The 20338-nt window shown below is 44.3% G+C and overlaps 1 protein-coding gene across 1 annotated transcript in view; it reads left to right on the top strand.

Annotated features, from left to right (window-relative positions):
- The window catches only part of ZFHX3 (zinc finger homeobox 3), a 1113461-nt gene that overhangs the window by 801164 nt on the left and 291959 nt on the right, over positions 1 to 20338 (top strand). The window contains exon 8 of the mRNA XM_077984470.1: positions 1032 to 1395. The gene's annotated coding sequence lies outside the window, so the exon portion shown is untranslated. The remainder of the gene's footprint in view (positions 1 to 1031; positions 1396 to 20338) is intronic.

Genomic DNA, 20338 nt, shown 5'->3' on the forward strand with positions numbered 1-20338 from the left:
GGACCCACCGTGATCTGGTTCTACATGTGTTTGTTGCTGCTACACCTGAGCCCCACCAAAGTAGCATAAGGTACCATCCACTTTGGCACCCACCATGGCCCATCAGCACTCATCCAACACAGGCATGTATTGGGTAGCTACTGTGTACCTAGCACTTACAAAGTCGGGAATAAGACAAACACATTTTTAATCTAAGGGAGGGGACAGACAACCATGTTAAACAATCAACTATGCAATTAGTGCATGAATTACAGTCACATGGCTGTTCTGAAGAGCAGGTTTACAGGACCAACCCCTGGACTGGAGTCAGGGTAGGGGTTCTTAGGGACGGCTTCTTACTGTTCAGATCTCTAAAATGTGTGAGTAGGAATCAGTTGGGTGAATTTCCAGGAAAGAACCTTCCAGGGAGAAAAATACCTAAACTATACCTGTGTATCCAAAAAGGATGCTGCTGGAGAAAGATCAGGCATTATTTTAAAAGGTATATTGGAAGAGGATTTGCCTACCTGGGCTATAAGAAAGCTATTGAGCACCTAGCTTGTGTGTGCATGTGTCGGGGGTTGAGGGGGTCCACACTCAACCCCGCAACTTTCCCTCACCCCATCCCGCCTTTGCCCTGCCAGGTGCTCCAGTTCTAAACTCCTAAGTTTTCAGCCAGGAGCAGGACCGGGACTCACCCGTGCCATGCCGGCCACATCCCTGCTAGAGCTAAGCTGTCTGCACCACCGCCCAGCTCTACTTAGTACTATTAGTAGCTTGTTTTTCTAAGCTCTAAAATTCATTTTCTTTTCCCGCCTCGCTTCCAGAAAAATAAATAAAAGTGAACACATCACTCATTTAAGACGAGGAATGGAATTTAGGTTGCGTTTTTCTTTCTATTTTTATGATTAGTTAGAATTTTCCTGGGAACGCCGCCAGGAGGGCATTATGGTGAGATAATGTCCTGTATTTAATCAGCGCTGTAATGGCGAACTGTATTCTGTGGGGAGAGGCCGAGTTCACTCATCCTTCTCTGTCTTGTCTGTTTGCAGGAGACGGCCGGTTAGCCCAAGATGAAGACAAGGCCGAGAAGTGGCCGGGCTCCAGGCTTGTGTGACAGCCCGAGAGTGCATAGGGTGCAGCCATGACTCCATCTCTTCTTACAGGACCTGGAAGCTCTGAGAGCCCTGGAACCCCTGAAGGAGCTGAGCGAAAGGACCCCTCAAACGGACCGAAGTGATCAGCTGTGGTTCTCCATCCCCCGGCCTCTTTCAGGGTCATCCCCTGTGGCTTTCAGACGTCTGTTGGCCTGGGCACACTTCTGGCTTTCAACATGCATCTTTCCCCTTTGCAACCCAAACACGACGTTCAAAGGGTGGCACGCGGCCTTTGAGTGAACCTGGAAGTCAACGCCAGGTAGGACTGGATCATTTCCTTACCTCTGCATGCACGTGGTCGTCCAGTTTTCCGCAAACCTCTGCTGGAGGCGAGGGCTGGTGGTTTGCAGCTGTCGGGGTTATTCTTGTTTTCAGAGTTCTTTGATCCATTGCTGAAGAATGAAGGGATCTCTGGGAGGGGTCAAATAGCAAAGGATATGTTAGAGAGATGTTTGAAAGGATGGAAGAAAACAGGGGCCCGAAGAAAAAGGAGAAGGGATTTCACCTCCAGGAAGGGCACACACAGCATAACCGAAGGGATACAGGTTGGCCTTTCTCTGCAATTAGCATGGGTGGCCAGGAAAACAGGAGCGCGTGGGGCGCACACAGCCTCTCAGATTTACTGTTGTCCCTATTAAACTCGGGGTCTGCAGGAGCCGTGTGTTCAGGTAAGGGCAGTGGAGAGCACAGGATGCCCCGAGCAAGCCATAAATAGCAGGGTGAAGACAAAGTGTTTATTACTTAGCCTCATGAAGCCCATATAAGCGCTCTCCCAGAGCGCGCGAGAGCAAGAGCATGTGTAAGCCCGCCCACGTGTGTGTCCCGGGAGTGGGAGCCCCAGACACGGCGTTCGCGCTCCGCTTGATTCTATGAAGGCATCTATTTGATGGAACGTACTGGAACAGTTCATAGCCAGCCCAGTAAACCTTGTGTGGAGACAGAGCTTGCTTTTTCTCTTTCCTTTTCCTGTTTGCAGTGAGAATGAGGCCTTTCTCTCCTCAGCCCTTTGCTCTCCCCAGAGTTGTCTCACGAGGTCACTTCCTGCTGACAGGCTCCTTTCAGTGCAAGGTTTGGATGGAAACAATACTCTGTTTTCTGGGGGACTGGTGAGGCTCTGGGCTTCACCAGGCTGTCTTAAACTTAAATGGGATATTGTTTCAGTAGGGCTGATGGTTTCTTCAGACAACTGGGTCTATGCGATGCAAGACTTTATCCTTTTATGTGTGTGCATATGTTAATGTATTTATGGTATCTTCATACCATCAACACACAGTGGCAGAAAGGTGGCTTATGATCACGATGTTTGCTTTCAAGTCAGGTTCAGCCACGCACTAGCTGCATGTTCTTGGGCAGGTCACTAAGTGACTTACCCTTTTTAGCTGGGTGTTAGTGTCCTTAATTCAGACTAGCCTGTCTATAAGAAATCTTCGAGCTCAAACATTTGTTGACTTTGTCATTGCAAGACACTACATTACTATGTTCAACAACGAACTTAAAAGCACTTTCTTTGAATAGCTGATGTATCGACAGAACTGATTTCTAAGAGCAGTTAAGGATATGTGCTGAATGTTCTATTGAATATCCTGATGAATTGGTTTGCTAAGGTGAGGGGAAAGCAGAAGAGACCTATGTCGTCACATTCTAGTGTCTTGAAATACCCTTATAGATATTCTCAGGGTTTTCGGCTACAATGATCCTTGTGGCCATTGGATAGTATTTTGAAAATTAAGTGGCACTGTCAAATGCTATATTTTGTGAATTTCTGAATGAAGACTCAGCTTGACAAATTCTTTCATCCCATGAAGATCGTAAAATAAATGAAAGCAATTCACCACAACTAAGGTTAACTATTTGGGGTCAGAATATCAAATATCAGGGGTCTCAGAGGAAACTGACAGGATAAAGACAGGATTGAGCAAGGCTCAGTCTCTGAGATGCTAGGGACCGTTTGACATAGCCAACCTCAGGCTGCTGCTGGCCAGCTCTACAGAAGTGTCGCCAGCACAGGCGTATGTGCTGGCTTTTGAGGAAGGTAAGTCCCTGGCTGATCCAAGAAAGAGGGATTCCCTGGGGTTCCGCCAATAGGCGCAGTGGGAGTCACAGCCCTGCAGCCGCTGAAAGCCATTGCCAACTCCTTTGTTGATCCCCATGAGGTTGTCTCTCCCAGGCTTACTGGCCAATGCCCCTTTCAGAAAAGCCTGACACTGCTGGCTGGCTGGAGTGCAGCCGCGGGATCTCCGCTCACTGCAAGCTCCGCCTCCCGGGTTCATGCCATTCTCTTGCCTCAGCCTCCTGAGTAGCTGGGACTACAGGCACCCCCCACCATGCCCGGCTAAGTTTTTGTATTTTTAGTAGAGACAGTGTTTCACCGTGTTAGCCAGGATGGTCTCAATCTCCTGACCTCATGATCCACCCACCTCAGCTTCCCAAAGTGCTGGGATTACAGGCATGAGCCACTGCTCCTGACCTTTATTTATTTATTTATTTTTTATTTTTAATATAGGGTCTCACTCTGTCTCCCAGGCTGGAGTACAGTGCTGCAATCATGGTTCACTGCAGCCTTGACCTCTTTGGCTCAAGTGATTCTCCCACGTCAGCCTCTCAAGTAGCTAGGACTACAGATGCACACCAGTACACCTGGCTAATTTTTTTTTTTTTTTTTTTTTCTGTAGAGGCCAGTTTTTGCCATGTTGCCCAGGCCGGTCTCGAACTCCTGGGCTTAAGCAATCTGCCTGCCTCAGCCTCCCAAAGTGCTGGGATTATAGGCATGAACCATCACACCCCACCCTTTACTGCTTTTTTAACATCCAGCCTGCTTTCCCTCCCTTTCTTCCTTCCATAGACATTTACTGAGCAAATACTATGTGATAGGCACTGTGATAAGCACATCGCACTCATATTTAAACAAATGGTCCCTGAGTTCGAAGTGCTTTTTGCCTTGTGAAAAAGATAACCAAGTACACAACGACCAGTGTTCTTTAGTTATTTATTTACTTCATTTGAGACCGGGACTCTGTCATCCAGGTTGGAGTGCAATGCCACTATCTCAGCCCACTGCAACCTCCATCTCCCAGGCTCAAGCCATCCTCCCACCTCAGCCTCTCGAGTAGCTGGGACCATGGGCGCGTGCCACCATGCTGGCTAATTTTTGTATTTTTTCATAGAGATGGGGTTTCCCATGTTGCCCAGGCTGGTCTCAAACTCCTGAGCTCAAAGGATCCCCCCACCTCGGCATCCCGAAGTGCTGGGATTGCAGATTTGAGGCACCAAGCCCGACCCCAGAAATACAGTTTAAATATAGTCATTCCAGTGAACTTGGAAAGCACAGATTAGGGGAAAAAAAGTGATTCAGTCTGGAGGGGTTGATATTGTTGGGGGCAAGGCATTGTCAGCAGAGGACACGTGGCCTTTTTAGGCATCACAGGTAGATATTTTGTTCATTGTGTGTAGGATCTGGGAAGGAATCAAGACCGGAGATGAGGTTGGGGGCCACTAGCCTTAAAGCAAGCACAACTTGGGTTCAGGAATATTTCTTCATCCTTATATCCTACAGATAATTCCCCAGCCTTGAACACTAAGAGGGGAATCTTCAAATCTTGTCAGTCATTAACAAAAGGCTCGACGATCATTAGTAAAGCCTGCAGGTCTGTCTCCCAGGGCAACATGGTGCCTCACGCTCTGTGTCTGCAAGGATGAGAGCCTTGCCTGGTACGTTCATCCCATCCAGGGATGAATCTTAAATCACAAGATTCCTGTTGTCAGAGACCTGCCCTGATTCATGCCAGTCAGTGCAGGGTCAATGGATAGTGTGGTCACTGCATCCATCACTTAATCACAGTGGCATCCCTGATGTCACTTGCATTAGACCCTTGTTCAGTGACACAGTTGGCTTCATGGAGGCCCAGCTCTCTGCTGTTTGATTTTTCCTTGGTAAAAATATGTGCATGGAGTAAGGAGATGCAAGGACACGATCTAAAGGTGTAACATTAGGCCGGGTGCGGTGGCTTGTGCCTGTAATCCCAGCACTTTAGGAGGCCGAGGCAGGTGGATCACCTGAGGTCAGGAGTTTGAGGCCAGCCTGGCCAACATGGTGAAACCTCATCTCTACTAAAAATACAAAAATTAGCTGGGGTGGGTGGAGGGTGCCTGTAATCCCAGCTACTTGGGAGGCTGAGGCAGAAGAATTGCTTGAACCCGGGAGGTGGAGGTTGCAGCGAGCTGAGATGGCATCACTGCACTCCAGCCTGGGCGACAGAGCAAGACTTTGTCTCAAAAAAAATAAAAATAAATAAAAATTAAAATTAATTTTTTAAAAAAAGTGTAACATCACCTTTGCCTTTGGAAGTGGGTGTCTGTGCAGGCTACTGAGATCCTCACCCAGGGATATGTTAAGTTCAAATGCAGACACCCATCCAATCCTAAGGCCTTCAATGAGCTGTGCCTTTTTGCCTCATGCTTTCTCTGGCTGCCACCTGCCCTGGACCCCCACCATGGATACTAAACAGTTGGACTTCCCTCTCAGGATCTATGTAGGGTCAAGACTCTCCGATGAGTAGTGGGCATGGCCAGCCAGCCTTCTTATGATAAGATGAGCTCCTGTCAGTAGTCTGCTTTCTGATACTGGTGTCTCAATCTCCCTGATCTCCTGCCTTGAACTTCAGGATATACCTGAGAATGTTTTAACTCTCATTTAGTTACCTGGATCCATGCCCCCTACTACCTATTCTGACCTGCCATACCTACCTGATCCCCAAAAACTTGCCTGAGTATGGAACTGTAATCCTCATTCTGCCACACTCATTCCTCCTTTGTTCTTATCCATACCTAGATTCGACATTCAGATAGAATTCATTTAGGTTGTTTCTTATATTCTAGGCTTCATGTAATCATGGGGATGGTAAGTACAGGTATATGAAATAAAAGAAATGGGGCAGGCACAGTGGCTCATGCCTGTATTTCAGCACTTTGAGAGACTGAGGCATGTGGATTGCTTGAGCCTAGGAGTTTGAGACCAGCCTGGGGAACACGGTGAAACCCCATCTCTACGAAAAATACAAAATACAAAAATTAGCTGGGCATGGTGGCACACAGCTGTGATCCCAGCTGTGCAGAGGGCTGAGGTGGAAGGATTGCTTGAGCCCAGGAGTTCGAGGCTGCAGTGAGCTATGATCGCTCCACTGTGCTCCAGCCTGGGCGGCAGAGGGAGACACTCTCTCAATAAAAAAAAAAGAAATGAAATTTAGCCCAGGCGCAGTGGCTCACGCCTGTAATCCCAGCACTTTGGGAGGCTAAGGTGGGTGAATCACCTGAGGTCAGCAGTTCGAGACCAGCCTGGCCAACATGGCAAAACTCCATCTCTACTAAAAATACAAAATTAGCTGGGCACGATGGTGGGTGCCTGTAATCCCAGTTACTCAGGAGGCTGAGGCAGGAGAATCATTTGAACCCAGGAAGCCAGAGGTTTCAGTGAGCCAAGACCATACCACTGCACTCCAGCCTGGATGAAAAGAGCGAGACTCTGTCTCAGAAAAAAAAAAAAGAGAGAGAGAGAGAGAGAAAATGAAAGTTTGTCTTGGCTTATAAATTTCTTTGTCCCTTACAATTTAAGACATTTCCTGATCCTTGAACCACATTAAATCTCAAAATGTATTAGACTTTGGGGACACTTTCCTTGACTGTTGGAAAGAGCCCAAACTGACATTAAAAAGTCATCTTCTCCATGAAAAAAGACACACAAATGCCAGTTGCTTAGAGTCCTAAGGGATTTTTGTCCGTCACCCCCCATTTTTAATTAGAGTTATAATCATCTCTCAGGGGACATCTTGAGGCTTCATTAAATCCAGCAGCTTCCCTGTGATATATAAAACTAATGATGTTTAAAATCGTGGCTATATCAAAAAGAATGGCAATTTGGGGAAAACGTATCTGTTGTCTAGGGGCTTTAGGTGAAATGAGTTTCCCTTTTCCTCCTGTAAGACAAGGACTTTCCTGGAGTTAGCCTGAAAAGCAGTACCTCTTGTTGTCCTGCTGGGTACACTGGTTTCACATTCACGTCACATTTCCGGATCCTCAGAGGCCCCAGTTAAACCTCTAGAAGCTCTAGAAGCTCTCAGTCAGGGTCTATTCATGACCAAGAGCATGCTCCTTGAGGAGTCTCACAAGACCCTACTGAGTCTGCGTCCCTCTATCTACAGAGAAGTAGGCTGTCCTCTGAGCAGAGTTCCTCAAGGGCCTTTGGTCCCAGTAAGCTTCCATGTGCTATCATGAATGTTCCAGAACCTCTCTATCTCTACTCAGGCTGCTCTCCAAACCGGTCCACTGGGTGGGGTTTTTGGCCTTGGATCCTCACCTCCCTATAGAATTGCAAAGTATCTTCTGGTGTTTGCCATCTGTGACTTACTTCACAAACCCACAACAGGTAGTGAGTTACATGACCCTTTGAGATGGACCAGCCTGTCTAGGTGTAGGACTAGTACTGTGTTCCTAGACCAGGAATTCTCAATGGCAGTACTCATTATACTTTTTAATTAAATTTTTTAAAGTTTTTAGTGTTTTTCTAATTGATACATAATAATTGTACCTATTTGGGAGGGTACATGTAATATTTTGATACATGTGAACAATGGGTAATGATCTCATCAGGGTAACTGGGATACCTGTCACCTCAAACATTTATATTTTCTTATGTTGGGAGCATTCCAGTGCTTCTCTTCTGGCTATTTTGTTGTTTTGTTGTTTTGGTTTTCTGTTTTGTTTTGTTTTTTGAGACAGGGTCTTGCTCTTTGACCCAGGATGGAGTGCAGTGGTGTCATCACAGCTCATTGCAGCCTCAACCTCCTAGATTCAAGCAATTCTCCCACCTCAGCCTCCCAAGTAGCTGAGAGCACAGGTACGTGCCACCACGCCTGGCTAATTTCTGTATTTTTTGTAGAGATGGGGTTTTGCCATGTTGCCCAAACTGGTCTTGAACTCCTGTATTCAAGCAATCTCCCTGCCTCAGCTTCCCAAAGTTCTGGAATTACTGGTGTGAGCCACCATGCCTGGCCCTAGATACTGTGAACTATACAGTAAGTTATTGCTAATGATAGTCCATTTTCATTCATGTTGCTTCAAATTACAGGATTTAATTCTTTTTTTGTAGCTGAATAATATTCCATTGTGTATATATACCACATTTTCTGTATCCATTCATCCGTTGATGAACACTTAGGTGGATTCCATATCTTTGCTATTGTGAGTAATGCCACAATAAACATGGAAGTGTAGATTTCTCTTCAATATACTGATTTCCTTTCTCTGCGACATACACCCACCAGTGGCATTGTCAGATCATATGGTATTTCTATTTTTAGACTTTTGAGGAACCTCCACTTTTCCATAGAGGCTGTACTAATTTACATTTCCACCAACAGTGCACGTGGGTTCTCCTTTTTCTGCATCTTTACCAGCATTTGTTATTTTTTGTCTTTTTGATAAAAGCCATTCTAACTGGGGTAAGATATCTCATTGTGGTTTTGATTTGCATTTCTTGGACAATTAATGATGTGGAGCATTTTTAAATAGCATTTTTAATATACACCTGTTGGCCATTTGTCTTACGTATGTCTTCTTTTGAGAAACGTCTGTCCATCTAGATCTTTTGCCCATTTTTAATTTGATTTTTTTTTCTTTTTTTGCTATTGAGTTGTTTGAGTTCCTTATATATTCTGGTTACTGATCTCTTGTTCGATGCATAGTTTGCAAATATTTTCCCCCATTCTCGTAGGTTGTTTTTTCACTTTGATAATTGTTTCCTTTGCTGTACAGAAGCTTCTTAGCTTAATGTAATCCCATTTTTCTATTTTTGCTTTTGCTGTCTGTGCTTTTAAAGTCTTATTCCCAAAATTTTGCCCAGACCAAAGTCCTGAAGTGTTTTCCTAATGTTTTCTTCTAGGAGTTTCATAGTTTCAGGTCTTAGATTTAGTCTTGTCTATTTTGATTGATTTTTATTTATGGTGAAAGATAGGGGTCTAGCTTTATTCTTCTGCATTTGGTTATCTAATTTTCCCAGTAACATTTATTGAAGAGACTGTTCTTTGCCCAATGTATGTTCTTTGTTGAAAATGAGCTGTAGGCTAGGAGCAGTGGTTCATGTCTGTAATCTCAGCACTTTGGGAGACCAAGGCAGGCCAATCACTTGAGGTCAGGAATTCCAGACTAGCCTGACCAACATAGTGAAACCCCATCTTTAAATTAGCTGGGCGTGGTGGTGTATACCTGTAGTCCCAGCTACTCTGGAGGCTGAGGCAGGAGAATCACTTGCTGGGAGGCACAGGTTGCAGTGAGCCAAGATCGTGCCATCACACTCCAACCTGGGCAACAAGAGCAAAACTCCATCTCAAAAATTAATAAATAAATAAATAAAAATAAAAATAAAATGAGTTGTAAATGCCATAAATGTGTGGACTTATTTCTGGTTTTCTATTCTGTTCCACTGGTCTATGTGGCTGTTTCTATGCTAGTACCATGCTGTTTTGGTTACTGTGACTTTATAATATATTTTGAAGTCAGGTAGTGCAGTGCCTCAAGCTTTGTTCTTGCTGTTCATGTTTGCTTTAGCTATTTGGGGTCGTTTGTGGTTCTAGGACTTTTTTATTTTACTTCTGTGCAGAATATGTCTGGTATTATGATAAGGGTTGCATTGAGTTTGTAAACTGCTTTGAGTAGTACTCTTGACATTTTAACAACGTTAATTCTTTCAATCCATGAGCATGGGCTATCTTTGATCTTTTTGTGTCCTCCTTAATTTCCTTCATCAGTGTTTTATAGTATTCCTTGTAGAGATCTTTCACATCTTTGGTTAAATTTATTTCTAGGTATGGCCAGGTGCAGTGGCTCACACCTTTAATCCCAGCACTTTGGGAAGCTGAGGCGGGTGGATCATGAGGTCAGGAGACCGAGACCGTCCTCGCTAACACAATGAAACCCCGTCTCTACTAAAAATACAAAATAACGTTAGCTGGACATGGTGGCGGGCACCTGTAGTCTCAGCCCGGGAGGCTGAGGCGGGAGAATGGTGTGAACCCGGGAGGCAGAGCTTGCAGTAAGTCGAGATCGTGCCACTGCACTCCAGCCTGGGTGACAGAGCAAGACTCTGTCTCAAAAAAAAAAAAAAGAAAAGAAAAATTTTGTCCTAGGTATTTTATATTTTTGTAGCTACTGTAAATGGGATTGCTTTCTTACATTCTTTTTCAGATTGTTTGCTGTTGGTGTATATAAATGCTACTAATTTTTTAATGTTGATTGTGTATCCTGCAACTTCACTGAATTTGTTTATCATTTCTAACAGGTTATTTTGGTGGTGTTTCTAAGTTTTTCTAAAATAGGTCATCTGCAAACAGTAATAATTTGACTTCTTCCTTTCTAATTTGGATGCACTTTATTTCTTTCTGTTGCCTAATTTCTCTGGCTAGGACTTCAACTTTGTTGAATAAAAATGGTGAAAGTGTATATTCTTGTCTTGTTCTAGATCTTAAAGGCTTTCACTGATGAATTTTTTTATTAAGATTGTTGCTATTGGCATTTTGAGCCAGATAATTCCTTGTTGGTGGAGGGAATGTGTCTTGTGCATTGCCAAATATTTATCAGAATCTCTACCCATGAGATGTCAGTTGTCACTACTAGAAATGTCTCCAGACACTTCCAAATGTCCCTTGGGATGTAGGGGGCAAAGTCAGCCCCAGTTGAGAACCGTGGCCCTAGACCTCATGTAGAACAGTTGTGTTACCCTGGGGCTGTGTGGCTTTTCCAGTGGAGGCACATTCTGGGGTATTTGTGGAATCTTCTCTGGCCTATGCGAAATAGGAAAGGTTGGGCATGATGGCTCACACCTGTAATCCCAGCACTTTGAGAGGCCGAGGCGGGCAGATTGCTTGAGCCCAGGAGTTTGAGACCAGCCTGGGCAACATGGCAAAAACCCATCTCTATAAAAAACACAAAAATTAGCCAGGTGTGATGGTGCGCACCTGTAGTCCCAGCTACTCAGAAGGCTGAGGTGGGAGGATGGCTTGAGCCCAAGAGGTCAAGGCTGCAGTGAGCTGAGATTGCACCACTGTACTCTAGCCTGGGCAACAAAGTGAGACCCTGACTCAAAAAAATAAAAAAAGAAATAGGAAAGACATGACTACAAAGAAAGTCACTTGACCATGAAAACTACAAGACTTTCCACCATTCATTTACAGCTTTTCACCCTTTGTGTTTTATATATCAGATGATTATTCAGATGTGTTACCAGTTGTGATGCAGAAGGGAACCATAATGGAGAGAGAAGCCAGATATCCCTCTCCAGCCACATCACGTCCTACTGACACACTTTGTCTGTGCCATCACAAGAGGTCTCATTAGTAGTAAGCTTATAACTCAGGTTTTATTTGCATGTTATGCTGACTTAGATGGCTCTACTAAGGTAAGGTGTTGGGTTTTTTTGTTTTGTTTTATTTTTTTGAGACAGAGTTTTGCTCTTGTTGCCTAGGCTGGAGTGCAATGGCACAGTCTTGGCTCACTGCAGCCTCCACCTCCTGGGTTCAAGTGATCCTCCTGCCTCAGCCTCCCAAGTAGCTGGGATTATAGGCACCCGCCACCAAACCCAGTTAATTTTTTTTTTTTTTTTTTTAGTAGAGACATGGTTTCACCATGTTGGTCAGGCTGGTCTTGAACTCCTCACCTCAAGTAATCTGTCCACCTTGGCCTCCCAAAATGTTGAGATTACAGACATGAGCCACTGCGCCTGGCCGGGTTTTGTTTTGTTCTGTTTTAAGTACTGTTTCCTGTGTCTCTTTGGCCATTACTACAGATTCCAGTAATGTTGTGATGTTTCAGAAACTGTGTCATCCTTTCTGTGATTTCATCACACTGCATTTCAAAGACTGCTTTTATTCTAAGGAGCTGATTTTTACGAGCAGTGACTAACAGAAACAACTGGGACTGTTGGGATCTGCCCAGGCACACCACTTCCCTCATGCCTAGGGAGCTTGGTTGGCCAGTATTCACTCCAGGATCTGAGACACCACTTCCCTCATGCCTAGGGAGCTTAGTCGTCCAGTATTCACTCCAGGATCTGCTTTCATCTTATATAAAAAATGAAAGTAAGTTAGTGGGAATAAAATGTAAAATTCATTCATTTGCCTGGGCGTGGTGGCTCATGTCTGTAATCCCAGCACTTTGGGAGGCCAAGGCAGGCGGATCCCGAGGTCAGGAGATCGAGACCATCCTGGCTAACACAGTGAAACCCCATCTGTATTAAAAATACAAAAAAATTAGCCAGGCGTGGTGACAGGCATCTGTAGTCCCAGCTACTCAGGAGGCTGAGGCAGAAGAATGGCATGAACCCAGGAGGCGGAGTTTGCAGTGAGCCAAGATCGCTCCACTGTACTCCAGCTTGGGCAACAGAGCAAGACCCCATCTCAAAAAAAAAAACAAAAAACAAAAAAACAAAAAACTTCATTCATTCAAAAATTACCAAGTAGGATCTTGTGCTAGTTACCATGAGATATTTTGAGGCACCTAAAATAAAAGCTCAGAGTTCAGGAGCTCCTTAATCTCATAGTTGAATCAAGATGTAGACGAGGGCTGGATGTGATGGCTCACACCTGTAATCCCAGCACTTTGAGAGACTGAGGCGGGTGGATCACCTGAGGTCAGGAGTTCAAGACCAGCCCGGCCAACATGGTGAAACCCCATCTCTAGTAAAAATATAAAGATTAGCTGGGTGCAGTGGTGCACACCTGTAGTCTTCAGCTATCCAGGAGGCTGAGGCAGGAGGATCCCTTGAACCTGGGAGGCAGAGGCTGCAATGAGCCGAGATCGTGCCACTGCACTCCAGCCTGGGTGACAGAGGAAGACTCCGTCTCAAAAAAAAAAAAAAAAAATTGTGGACAAGAACATTTATAATTACAAGTCAAGGGTCCTATGACATAAGTGCCATAAACATCCAGAACAAGGCCGCTGGGAAAGAGGGTGAGTTGTGCACACTGGAGTCCACTGGCTGACCACAGATTCTAGAATGCATGTGTAAATGGCCTGTGAGAACACTTTATTTTCTTCTTTGACAGAATTGGCATCTCCCAGTGGAACAGGGAAATATAGAAGACAAAGAAAAGCCGGGCTTTAGTGAGGCATTTGATAATATGGTTAAAGACAATTTGGGCCAGGCACAGTGGCTCATGCCTGTAATCCCAGCACTTTGGGAGGCCAAGGTGGGCAGATCACCTGAGGTCAGGAGTTCGAGACCAGCCTGACCAACATGGAGAAACCCCGACTCTACTAAAAATACAAAATTAGCTGGGCGTGGTGTCACATGCCTGTAATCCCAGCTACTCAGGAGGCTGAGGCAAGAGAATTGTTTGAACCCAGGAGGCAGAGATTGTGGTAAGCAGAGATTGTGCCATTGCACTCCAGCCTAGGCAATAAGAGCAAAACTCTGTCTCAAAAAAAAAAAAAAAAAAAAGAAAGAAAGAAAATTTGCCCATTTATCTCATGGAAAAGAAGATGAAAGATGAAATACAAATTAGTTAGTGATTGGTATCAATGTGGAGGAGATTTCTGGTGCTGGGACAGTGAGGTTTTGGTAATCCATGTGTGGTTATCATGACATCATATGTTGCAAAATAAAGAATTCAAAAGATTTTTGATAGACCGTGGCAATGCACCAAATCTAGCAAGATGAAATGTAACACAAGAAAATGGTGGGTCTTGACCTTGGACCTGAAAACCCATCTGCACAAACTCCGGTGGAGGGAGCCAGGCTTGGTAAGAAGTATTGGAAAAGACCTGAAGCTTTTTTCTTTTCAGACTTTTGGACACATTTAAGAATCACCTGGCTGAGCACAGTGGCTCACACCAGAAATCCCAGCACTTTGGGAGGCCAAGGCGGGAGGATTGCTTGGGGCCAAGAGTTCGAGACCACAGCCTAGTCAACATAGCAAGACCCTGTCCCTAGAAAAAGTTTTTTTTAAAAAATTAGCCAGGCATGGTGGTGTGTGCCAATAATCCCAGCTTCTGGGGAGGCTGATGTGGGAGGATCATTTGAGCCCAGGAGTTTGAGGCTGCAGTGAGCTCTATTCATACCACTGCACTTCAGCCTGGGCAACACAGCAAGATCCCATCTCAAAAAAAAAATAGTCACCTGGCATAAATGCTTAAAATGTGGATTCCCAGGTGCTACCCTAGATTGTCAGATTCAAGTTTGAGGTGTGGTCCAGGAATCTCCATGTATTAAAGTGTCTTAGATAGCTCAGATTGCTATCAGAAAATATCACAGACTAGGTGGCCCAATCAACAGACATTTATTTCTCACAGTTCTGGAGTCTGGGGTCAAAATACCTACACATTCAGTTCCACCCTCTTTTTGGAGGACACAAACTTTCAGTCCATAACATGAAGCTCTCTGGGTCATTCTGAAGTAGGAGCTCCGTGAGCCACACTTTCTGAACCACTGTCTTAGAGGTTTAAGTTAATGGGTGGAGGCTTTCACAATTGTATTGGGCAAAAGTGTAATGAGGAGAACAAAAGAGGTGAGAATCCCGCTCTACTGCGGTAGACAGAGCAGATGTGGACAATTTACATTTAATCTTGGGCCATGACACTTTAAGAAGAGAGTCAAACTGGAAACAGGAAGGCAAAGGGGACTCAGAAGCAGATCCTGTGAAAAAGAGTGGAAGAAACTGGCAGTTCCTATCTCAGAAAGATCAGACTGAGAGAGGAGGCCAGGACAGGGGAAAGGTTGTCTGCATCGGGGAATTAAACTTGCTCTGTGTGACCTCACAAGGTGACACTAAGACCAGTGGGCAGGAACCACAAGGGATCTATTTAAAAGGCTCAAAATAATGACCATCTTCTCTTAACAATCAGAGCCATCTGTCCACAGTGCCAGAGAAGCAAGGGCCAGAGAACACGTTTAAATGATTCTTTGGGAAGTTGGGTAATGAATGGAAGGATGGCACATCAAAAAGGTGGCAGAACCAAGGGAAGTGTTATTGTTCTTGTTCTTGTTTGATTGGAGAGAATACAGCATGTGTAAGTTTCCAAGTAGAAATGGAGTAAAGATAGGAGACCAGGTGTGGCAGCTCACGCCTGTAACCCCAACACTTTGGGAGGCCAGGGTGGGAAGATCACTTGAGGCGAGGAGTTTAAGAACAGCCTGGGCCATATAGTGAGACCCCCTCTCTATTTTTTAAAAATTAAAAATAATTGTTTTTTTCTTTTTTTTTTTTTTTTGAGACAGAGTCTCGCCCTGTCGCAACCTCCGCCTCCTGGGTTCAAGTGATTCTCCTGACTCAGCCTCCCAAATAGCTGGGATTACAGGCATGTGCCACCATTCCTGGCTAATTTTTGTATTTTTTGTAAAGACGGGGTTTTACCATGTTGGCCAGGCTGGTCTTGAACTCCTGACCTCAAGTGATCCACCCACCTTGGCCTCCCAAGGTGCTGGGATTACACATATGAGCCACCATGCCCGGTCTTAAAAATAAATTTAATAAGAGAAAGATATGAAAGTGATGGAGGCAGGCATGCCATGGGGACAGCAGTAGAGAGAGACAAGTAAGTGAAGGAGAAGGGGACTAGAAGGACCTGGTCAGGTTGAACTCTAGAGATCAGGGAAGATTTGCAGTGGAATCACAGCAGAATAGAAGGAAGGAAATAATGGTTAAGGATACAAAGATATTTCATGGTGAAAAAGAGGAGGTGTTATAAGGCACCATAAGGTAATGTGACAGGCAAGTTGAAGTTCATTCCAATCATGGTTTTAAGAAACAAAGGGTCCGGGTGCAGTGGCTCACGCCTGTAATCCCACACTTTGGGAGGCTGAGGTGGGCGGATCACGAGGTCAGGAAATCGAGACCATCCTGGTGAAACCCTGACTCCACTAAAAGTACAAAAAATTAGCCAGGCTTGGTGGCAGGCACCTGTAGTCCCAGCTACTCGGAGGCTGAGGCAGGAGAATGGTGTGAATCCAGGAGGTGGAGCTTGCAGTGAGTGGAGATCGCGCCACTGCACTCCAGCCTGGGTGACAGAGCCAGACTCCGTCTCAAAAAAAAAAATAAAAAATAAAGTTCTTTAGTGGGCAAGGTTTATAATCCCAGCACTGTCTAGCAATCCAGAGGCAGGTGGCTCGGAGTAACCTGGGCTGGGAATTGGCATGGTGGGCCAAAGAAAAAGGATAAAGGAATTTTAAATTTCAGGCTCACAAGATTGGTAAATACCAAGCTGTGACCTGTCCAGGGTAGTGTGGGTTTTCTGTTTCCAGAGCCTTTAAACAAGCAAGTATCTTGGTTAAGCTTAGAAACTCCAAACCCTAGAGATACCCAGAAGTACCCAAGATACCTGAATTTCATTTCAAGGATGCTGCCTTTGTTCTCCTGCCTTGGTCTTGACAGAGTTGGGGCTTTGACTTCGAGGTTGTCTCTGTGCCATGCGTATTCTGAAAATGTTGGGTTTTTATGAAGCCCTGAGATTTCAGGAAGGGCCCAGATCCTGTGGCCACCGTAATTTATCTTAAGACAAACAATGAAGTTTTTCATGCGTTTTCTCCTGTCTTTCTCCTGTACTGCCTAGTGGATTTCCAATGTGTTTATGAGAAATAATGGTTTTGGCCAGGCACGGTGGCTCATGCCTGTAATCCCAGCATTTTGGGAGGCCAAAGTGGGTGGCTCACCCAAGGTCAGGAGTTCGAGACCAGCCTGGTCAACATGGTGAAACTCCGTCTCTACTAAAAATACAAAAATTAGCTGGGTATGGTGGCGGGCACCTGTAATCCTAGCTACTCGGGAGGCTAAGGCAGGAGAGGAGAATCGCTTGAACCCAGGAGACAGAGCTTGCAGTGAGCCGAAATCATGTCATTGCACTTCAGCCTGGGAGCAAGACTCCATCTTAAACAAACAAACAAACAAAAGCAAACAAAAAAGAAAAATAATGGCTTTGACGTGCATGAGATCTACATAATCGACATGATCTGCAAATTTACTCTACCTGTCTTTGGTCTTAACCCCATTTAATTGAGAAATAATTTCTAAATCTAACACCTAAATCTATGGGAGAGATCTGGAAATAGGCTTGTCAAAGTAGAGGTCATATACGTTGACCATTTACTTCCTCATTGTTTTTGCAGGATGAACTCTTAAACATTTCTTAAACACTAGTAGAAATGCCTTTTTTTTTTTTTCCTAAGCAGATTTTTTTGCAGGATAAAGTTGTTTATAAGGGAAGCTGTTGTTATTGGCTAAAATCATGGGAGAGCCACTTCATTTTTAACAACTTGGAAAGACTGAAAGAAAGCAGGATTAATGCCTCTATTTTTAAAAACAAACAGGGAAGTGCGCGGTGTTCTAATCTGGAAGTTCACCTGGAAAAAAAAATTACCAATTTATTTCTAGAATAATCTGTAGTGAATGCAGTGTTAGGAACTTATATCACTTGACAGAACAAGTCCTGTCAAACTGATTTATTTCCTTCTGTGAAAGAGTAACAAGATTTTAGTAGATTGAGGGGAAATGATCAATATAATCTATATTTTATTTAGCAAGATGCTTGAACCTGCTCCATCCAACATCTTGGTCAATAAATTCAGAAAATTTGGGGATTGGCATTAGTTGTCTAGAGGGCAACTAAGCTCCTATCCTGGGGCCTAGGTTTAGTAGCACATCCTTTTTGAAAGTCCCAAAGGAGGGGAATAGTTACCTGACCTATTTTAAGAGGAAGACGTGCTAGTGAATTCCCCTAGAAGATCCTCTGAGTTCTGATGAATGTATCTGACACGTTTGTCATTCATGGTTTTGGTTATTCAGATATGTTTGGAAGATCAGTCACGTGTGTGGTGTGTGTATACATATATATGTATATATACACACAGCTATTTTATAAAATAAAGTTGATGCTGCTGTGCACAGCCATTCACATACCCTGCATTCACATCCTTCTGAAAATTCCCCAAGAACTTCCTGACAGGATGGGTTCTCAGGCTTCTCTGTCACCAAAGGGGTGGGGGGAATAAGAGGAAACAATAACTCTGAAAGCAAGTGAGATGTGTGGAAATAAATCTGTCATACTCTGTAATTCTAAAAAAGAAAGATACTTCTGGAAATTCTATCCCAGCTTAGGAAACAGTCGGCTGTGAGAAACAGTGATGATATTACTTTTATGATGAGTCTCTGGATTTACATATCCCCTCTGCTCGAGGGAATCCAAGCACCTTAATAACGGTGACATCATTCTAAACTATTAATCTTCACAACACCCCCCTGAGGAAGTCTGTTAGGCACTGGCATTCCTCGTATTTCAGCAACTTTATGGCTGGAATTAGGTATATCAGGTATCTGTGTAAAGGGAAAGTTTGTCCTTGATAATGTATCTTTATCTCATTGCTCCACTTCCCAGTACTAACAGATTTAACTTAGAGCCCAGTAACACCTAAAAAGAACATCTGAGATTTGTCTCGGTCCCTCTAGTTCATTCAGTACTTTTACAGTCCCTTGATCTTCACGCTCCAACCCTTCAATGCCGACAGGTAAGAAATATCAGAATATTATTAATCATTTCTACCATGGATTGAACCCCCTTCATGTGCCAGGGATTGTGCTAGATACTTTATATCTGCAGTCTCATTTAATCCTGAAACAACCCTGTGGGGTGTGTACTGTTATCTCCATTTTACAAGGAGAAGTTACACAGTGAGGATTAAGTGATTTGCTGGGGGCCATCCAGCTGTTAGTGGCAGAGCTAACACTAGAACCCAAGCCTTTGGTAATCTTCCTGCTCTGTAAATTTTGTTTTATTTTTATTAAGAAAAGCCTTTGGCCGGGCACAATGGCTCACACCAGTAATCCCAGCACTTTGGGAGGCTGAGGCGGGTGCATCACGAAGCCAGGAGTTTGAGACCAGCCTGGCCAACAGTGAAATGCTGTCTCTACCAAAAATACAAAAATTAGCCGGGCATGGTGGCATGCACCTGTATTCTCAGCTACTTGGGAGGCTGAAGCAGGAGAATCCCTTGAACCCAGGAGGCGGAGGTCGCAGTGAGCTGAAATTGCACCACTGCACTCCAGCCTGGGCCACAGAGTGAGACTCCATCTCAAAAAAAAAAAAAAAAAAGCCTTCGATTCTTCTAGGTAATTCTTTCTTGTATGTATTTACTTTTCTATATATTCTTAATTTATTTATATTGTATATCACTGCAAGATCATGTCTCTGACTTTTAGGCTTTGAGTATAAGGTAAATCTGTCCTGAGCTACCAACACTGCCTCTCTGACTTGTCATGAGAGAGAGAAGTATCAGGTACTAAATCATATTTTTAAAAATATGCCAACAATGAAAAGTGATTGTTTTATTGTTACGCCATTCTAGCCCAGCCCACAGGCTCAGCAGTAGATATGATGTCCCCTCTCCCTCCCTTCCTTTCTTTCTCTTTCCAGTTGGGGATCATTCTCTTGTTCTGTTGCCCAGGCTGTAGTGCAGTGGTGTCATCATGGCTCACTGCAGCCTCGAATTCCTGGGCTTACGTGATCCTTCTGCCTTAGCCTCTCTAAGCACTATGATTACAGGCATGAGCCACCACGCCTGGCCTATATTCCTTTTAGTAGGTAATAATAGGGTAATTATGCTTTAAAACAAACAAACAAAAGGCCGGGTGCAGTAGCTCACACCTGTAATCCTAGCACTTTGGGAGACCAAGGTGGATGGATTGCTTGAACTCAGGAGTTCAAAATCAGCCTGGGCAACATGGCAAAACCCCGTCTCTACAAAAAAATACAAAAATTAGCTGGGTGTGGTGGCATGCACCTATAGTCTCAGCTACTTGGGAGGCTGAAGTAGGAGGATCGCTTGAGCCCAGAGGCGGAGGTTGTAGTGAACTGAGATTGTGCCACTGCACTCCATCCTGGGTGACGGAACCTGACCCTGTCTCAAATAAAAAAGAAAGAGGAAAAGGAAAATAAAAAAGGAAGTTAGTTAGTTAGTTAGTTAAGGACTTACATTGAGTGTTTCAATGAGATCTGATCCTCCCTCCCTCCCTCTCTTCCTTCCCTCCTTCCTCATTGGTTAAGCATGTCTGTATGCCCAGAACCGTCTTCATCCTGGAATCGATATCTGCAGTTCAGTGTCGTCATCATTGTCGTCATCATTGTCATTATCATTCTCATTATCTTCTCTTCTCCAAGGGTACAGCACTGAG

The sequence above is a fragment of the Macaca mulatta genome, chromosome 20 (genome assembly GCF_049350105.2).
Source record: "Macaca mulatta isolate MMU2019108-1 chromosome 20, T2T-MMU8v2.0, whole genome shotgun sequence".
Lineage (NCBI taxonomy): Eukaryota > Metazoa > Chordata > Mammalia > Primates > Cercopithecidae > Macaca > Macaca mulatta.